The sequence below is a fragment of the Heterocephalus glaber genome, unplaced genomic scaffold (genome assembly GCF_053883595.1).
Source record: "Heterocephalus glaber isolate CG9 unplaced genomic scaffold, H.glaber_assembly_v1.0 deba00001481, whole genome shotgun sequence".
Lineage (NCBI taxonomy): Eukaryota > Metazoa > Chordata > Mammalia > Rodentia > Bathyergidae > Heterocephalus > Heterocephalus glaber.
This window is the reverse complement of record NW_028258317.1, coordinates 30,610,827-30,618,354: the sequence shown is the minus strand read 5'-3', so window position 1 is coordinate 30,618,354 and position 7,528 is coordinate 30,610,827.

Sequence of the window (7,528 nt, the reverse complement as noted above, 5' to 3'; positions counted from 1 at the left end):
GAATTGTAAAACTGGAAATAAGATTTTTAAAAGATTTATATCTCATAGGGGGAAAAAAAAGACTTTACAATTACAACTTTTCTTAGGTAAATGCTTAAGACAAAGAAGTTCAGGCATCCAGAGTGAGAAAAAAGGCTGTCAAATTTAGTCAAATTGAAACATTAGTTTGCATGGACCTACACACTTGCTTATAATTTATCATCAAAATCTAGGCTATGCTTTCAGTGTTCAAATGCTTCTTTGTTAGATCATCTTTATCTGACAGAATCTGCACAATATGTGTTTTAACATGTGTTGTATAATTACATGAAAATTGCTTTATATCACAGTGATATAACAGACAGCAAAAATGATATTCTTTGTGGATATCATTACTAATGGAATATATACAGGCCATCAGACTAAAATATAGATGTTCAATAAATGTTTCTTCGTTGATTAACTATTGAAGATTACTTGATTTTATGATCTATTTCTTCTTAAAGAATTAGAAATGTCTTAAAATTATTGCTTCTGTTTTAAGAGCACTTGGGGAATAGTTCAGGATGTTTGCTACACTATAGGATATCACATATGATTTGTAGAGAGTAATACCCCTGAATCTCCACAGCAGCCACCAAGGAAATTCAGGAGCGTTTCTACAGGAAATATCTTGGCATCCATCTTCCTACCAAGAGAGGATTCATTTTTTAATTCAAGCTCAATCTGAATGTTATTCTTCCTTCAAAAGAGAGAACAGAGGACTTCTGGGAAGATGGCAGAGTGGTGAGCAGCAGAGAGAGGACCTCTCCAAGGTTTCATGTCCAGGCACTGGAATAAAGCAGAATGAGGAAGAGAAGAAGGAGGGAGGTGGGTCCCTGAGACCTAGGAAAGTTCTGAAGCAAGAATTGAAGCCCACAGGGAGAGCAAAGAGAGGATTTCCAACAAAGAAGGAGGTAATCAGCAGCACCTCCTACCTGAGCCTACCTGCAGGGAAGGGTGGCTTGAACCTGCAGCTGAACCATGACTACTGGCGACCCTAGAGACCTCCATGGAGAGATGAACCAGTGGAGCAGAGCAGTGGATGCAGCAGACTGCAGTGGGTGGTGATTTGTTTGGGTTTGGACGTCCCCCAGGAGAGAGCGATCAGCCAGTAGCCATCTTGAATAGGGGCCAACTGAGCTCAGGGCTCAGAATATCTGCAGGTCAGCTCCACCTAGTGGCTTCCAGTGTCAGTGTCAGAGTTCAAATCCACAGGAGGTCAGGGAGCCTAGTTTGAGCCAGTGAGGGGTGCGCAGAGTGTTAGAGGCTCCACAGGACCAGTTTCAGCCTCACAGCCAGAAACCAGCCTGAACTGCAGTGAAATTAAAGGTGCAGGCTTACTGGGATTATTCACTACCTTACCACAAAACTATGACTGGCTTGCTGGAATTAATCAACTCAGATCTGGACTCTGTCTGCCTATGTTGTCTACCACTGACAGCAGATAAATACCTTGAAGTAGACATTTATTTTCTTATTTTTTTCTCTCTCTCTTCTTGTTTTTGTTTTTTTTCTTGATAGTTTGTTATTGTTTTTATATGAGTGTGAACACTGTTTCCAGTTTTTTTTGTTTGTTGTTGTTCTCTTCTATTCTTGTTTTTATTTCTTCTTTTTCTTTCCCTATCTTTTTCCCCAGTTTCCTAAAGTTTGAGTAATCTTCCTTTGCCTTCTAGCCTTGCTTCTAATCTCTTTCTCTTCTTTTATTTTTCTGTTTCCCACTCCCCTAACTCCTTCTAAATTTTCTCCCCTGAGGGTAAATTTGCTATATTGAGGACTTATTTACTGTATTATTCTGGTTTGTTTTAGATTTCATTACATAACCACAATCTAGTTCATACAGTTAAAGGTGGCAAATTAATAGTTACCACAGTTTATCATTTTCTAGGCTGTATTTGATGCTATTGTTATTGTTGATCGTATTACTTTAGCCAAGGTGACATAATTGTTCTAATCAGTTGTTCTTCCTGGTATAGTAAGACTGAGATTGCCTAAGGGTCATAAAAAATACTATAGGCCAGTGCCAAAGAACCAGGGGCTAGGCCAAGTAGGCAGCAACTTCTCATTACCAATAAACTGAAGAGGTAGGATCTTGCAACAGACTCAGAACCCAAAAGCCACCCACACCTGAAAGACACCCTTGAGAAGTAGTCATTTCCTAAGGGTTCTAAATACTAACAACAAAGATAATCACCATCAGCAATCTATACGCATAACCCAGGAATTAAACTAAAAAGAAAAAAAGAAAAAAGAGAAGACACTTAAACAAGAGTCAAACCCAGACTTCCAGCTCACCAAATGCAAACCCAGAGGGCAATGAGATGGAACAATCTGAAGATCACTGACCTGAACTCTCTGGAATGGTAACAGCAGAAGTAACAAAGCAAATGAAAGAGGCTCTAGAAAAAAATCAATTCAGAAATAATTTCTCAAATAACTACAGAGATGGTGACCATAATGAAAGACATGATTAGTGACTCTAGAACATATACAGATAAACAAAATAGAAGAGCTTAGGAAAATGATGGAAACCATGAAATGTCCAGCACAGGAAAGAAATGGAATCCATGAAACACATTCAAGCAGATATCCAGAAGACTAAAAATTCAATTGAAAGTATATCCAGTAGAATGAGCCAATGTGAGGATAGAATATCAGATATAGAAGACAGTTAACGATCATGAAAAGAATGATTTCTTAAAAATACCAAAGGACCACAAGAAATCAGTCCAACAGCTGCTAGATGATGCAAAGAAGAATAACATGAGATTGATCAGAATCAATTAAAAAGCAGGAGATAGTGCAAATTACATTTAAAAAACTATTCACAGAAGTAATGGCAGAAAATTGGAAACAGGGAAAAACAATTTGACATACAGATAAGTAAGGCATATAGAACTCCAATTAGCCATGATCAAAAAAAAATTTACACATAGGTATATAATAGTCAAAATTCCAGGAATCCAACACAAGAACAGAATATTAAAAAGCTGTTAGAGAAAAGAAACATCACATATAAATGAAAGCAAATCAGAATCATAGCAGACTTCTCAATACAAACCCTTAAGTCAAGGAGAGCTTGCAGTAAAGTATTTCAAGCCTTAAAAGAAAACAACCTCCAATCCAGATTGATGTATCCCGCAAAACTATCTTTCAAAATAGATGGAGAAATAAGATACTTCCATGACAAAGAACACCTGAGGAACTTCATGAATACCAAACCAGCACTCCAAAATGTTCTGAAGGATGTTCTAGAAAGATATAATGAGGGCTACAACTCCAGGAATTCCAACAGAATGAATCTACAAGGAAAGGCAAGAAATTAAACAGAGGTGGCTGGCGGGGGGGGGGGGGGGCAACAACAGGAAAATAACATGACAAGGATAAATCAATAGGTATCAGTTATAACCAACAATCTTGATGGTCATAAATCACCAATCAAAAGAAACACACTGGCAGAATGCATCAAGAATCAAGATCCAACAATATACTGCATACAGGAAACACAGTTAATTCAAAAAGAAATTCACAGACTGAAAGTCAAAGGATGGAAAACAATACTCGATGCAACAGGAACCCAGAAAAAAAGCAAGGATAGTTATTCTATTTGCAGACAAAGTGGATTTCAAGCCAAGACTAATTAAGAGAGACAAAGAAGGTCACAACATCCTTGTAAAGAGAACAATCAAAGAGGAAAGATAATAATCATAAATATATATGCACCAAATACTAATGCACCCAACTGTATAAAACAAATATTAATAGTCATGATAACAAAAAAACACTAATACAATTGTAATGAGGCACCTCCATATCCCACCGTCACAAATAGATCAATTAGACAAAAAAAATCAACAATGGAATATTAGAACGGAACCAAACTTTTGAACAAATGGACTTAGTAGATGTCTATAGAGTGTTTCACCCCACATCATAAGAATATACATTCTTCTCAGCTGCACATGGGATGTTCTGCAAATAAACCACATGCTAGCTCATAAAACATGGTTAAGTAAATGCAAAGGAATTGAAATTATCCAATGCATATTATCAGACCATAGTGCAATGAAATTGGAAATCAATGACAAAAGAAACCACAAAACTTCATAAGCACATGCAAATTAAGTAACACCCTCCTGAACAACCAATGAGTCACAGATGAAATTGAAGAATAAATTAGACAGTTTCTACAATTAAATGATAATATCAGTACAACATACTGGAATTTATGGGACACAATGAAAGCAGTTCTATGAAGAAACTTTATAGTGGTGAATATTCATATTAGGAAAAAAGAGCAAGTGTAAATAAACAACCTACTGTTGAACCTCAAGCTCCTAGAAAAAGAAAAACAAATCAAAACCAAAGCTCATACAAGAGAGAAAATTGTAAAGATCAGAGCAAAAAACTAATGCAATGGAAACTAAAGAAATAATACAAAGAATCAATGAATCAGAGTTGGTTCTTTGAAAGATTAAATAAAATTAACAAACCCTTAGCCAACCTTATCAAAAAAAAAGAAAGAAAAGACTAAAATCCATGCAATTAGGAATGAAAACAGTGAAATCACAACAGATCCTGCAGAAATTCAGATCATCAATACTTACTTCAAGAATCTGTATTCTAATAAGATGGAGAACACAGAGAAATGGACAGATTCCTAGATACATATGAATTACCAAAGTTGAATCAAGAAGATATTAAAATTCTAAATAATCCAATGTCATTCAATGAAATTGAAGATGTAATTAAAAATCTACCAACAAAGAAAAGCCCAGGCCCTTGATGAATTCACTGCTGAATTCTGTAAGAAATTTAGAGATGACCTAATGCCGCTATTTCTGTCTTTCATGAAATTGAAAGGGAAGCAATTCTCACAAAATGATTCCTAGAAGCAAGCATTACCTAGATCCCAAAATCAGAGAAGGATCCAGCCAAATAAGAGAACTGCAGACCTACCTTCCTAATGAACATAGATGAAAAAATCCTCAATAAGATACTGCCAAACAGAATGCAGCAAATCTTCAAAGTATACACTCTGACCGAGTAGGATTCATCCCAGGGATGCAGACATGGTTCAACATATGCAAATCAATAAATATAATATATTATATTAACAGAGCCAATAACAAAAACCTAATAATCAAAATAGATGCAGAAAAAAATTTTGACAAAGTCCAACGCCCATTCATAAAAAAAAAAACCCTACAGAAAATTGGAATAGATGGTCTTTATCTCAACCTGATAAAAGCCATCTATGACAAACCAATAGCCAACATAATACTAAATGGTTAAAAACTGAAAGCTTTCACTCTAATATCAGAAACAAGACAAGGATGTCCACTATCACCACTCCTGTTCAATATAGTTCTAGAAACATTAGCCACAACAATTAGACAAGAGAAAGAAATAAAAGGAATATGGATAGGAAAGGAAGAAGTTAAATTATCATTATTTGTGAATGACATGATTCTTTATGCAGAAGACCCCAAGAACTCTACCAAAAAATTTCTAAACTTAATAACCAAATTCAGTAGTGTAGTTGGATACGAAGTCAACACTCCATAATAAATAGCCTTGCTGTACCTGAATAACAAACTCACCAAGAGAGGAATTAGGAAAACAACACCTCTCAGACAAAGAAGTAGAAACAGCTAATAAACATATGAAAAAATGTTCAGTATCACTGGTCATTGGAGAAATGCAAATGAAAACAATGCTGAGATTTCACCTCAGCCCAGAAAGAATGGCTGCTATCAAGAAATCAACCAATAACAAATGCTGGCAGGGTTGTGTGTGAAAAGGAACCCTTCTCCACTGTTGGTAGGAGTGTAGACTGGTGCAACCATTGTGGAAATCAGAATGGAGAGACCTCAAAAAACTAGGATTAGAGGTCCCATTTGACCCAGCTATTCCCCTGCTGGGTATCTTCCCCAAAGAATTAAAAGAATCATATCACAGTGATATATGTGCACCCACATTCTTAGCAACACAGTTTGTAATAGCTAAAACATGGAAACAGCCCAATTGCCCATCAACTGGAAACTGGATAAAGAATATATGGGCTTTTTTTATAAAGAATGAGAAACTAGAGACATTATAGCTAAATAGATGCACACTGAGGGCATACTCTTAAGTGAAATAAATAGGACACACATGTGTAAATACCAAATAGTTTCTCTGGTGTGAGAAACTGAAAGTGTAAATAAGGATCAAAATGTATAATAAATAATTTGAAATAGGAACATAAGGCCCAAAGGGGAAGGGGAAGTAGCAGGGGTATGGGAAGGGAAAGGAATAAATATGAGAAAAGGAAAAAATGGAAACAAAGTCTTTGTAAATAGAGAGGGGTGGGAGTTGAAGGGAGGCCAGGGGAATGGGAAAAAAATAAGAACCAAGATATAACATGTAAAATTACAAATTCCCAATGATGAATGCCATCATATTGTATACCTAAAATGTACCAATAAACTTAATGAATTTAAAAAACCACCTTTCACAATAACACCCAAAAAACTGAAATACTTAGGAAACAACCTAATGAAGGAAGTAAAAGACCTATACATTGAAAACTACAGTATTCTGAAAAAAGAAATCAAAGAGGATATCAGAAAATGAAAAAATATCCCTTGTTCTTGGGTAGGAAGAACCAATATAGTGAAAATAACCATACTTCCAAAACTGTTATATAGATTTAATGCAATTCTGATCAAAATACCAATAGCGTATCTCACAGAAGTACAGAAAACAATCCTAAAATTCATTTGGAACCAGAAAAAACCTAGACTAGCGAAGGCAATTCTGGGCAGCAAAGGCAATTCTGGGCAACAAAGGCAAGGCAAAGAGCATCACAATTCCTGATTTGAAATTACACTACAAAGCTACTATGATTTTTTTAAAAACCCACCATAGTACTGGCAAAAAAACAGACATGTTTTTGTGGAACAGATGGAACAGATTAGAAGTGGAACAGATTAGAAGATGCAGAAACAAGTCCAGACATACTCAGACACCTTATCTTTGACAAAGGAGCCAAACACCTTAACTGGAAGAAAGATAGCCTCTTTAATAAGTGGTGTGGCAAAACTGGGTTTCAACTTGCCAAAGATTAAAACTAGACCCATATCCTTCACCACACACTAAACTCAAATCTAAATGAATCAAAGATCTAAATATTAAAACAGAAACACTAAACCTGCTGGAAGATAGATTAGATAGAACTCTTGAAGACATTATTGTAGGCAAAGACTTTATGAACAAAACCCCAATCACACAGGAACTATCACAAAGAATCAACAACTCAGATCTCATCTTATTAAAAAGCTTTTGCAAGGCCGGGGATTTAGCTCAGTGGTTCCACCGCCTGCCTCGTAAGCGCAAGGACCCAACTTTGATCCCCGGTACCAAAAAAAAAAAAAGCTTTTGCACAGCAAGAGAAACCACCAACAGAGTGAAGAGACAACATACAATGTGGGAAAAAGTTTTACTGGCTGTTCCTCAGACAAAGGAC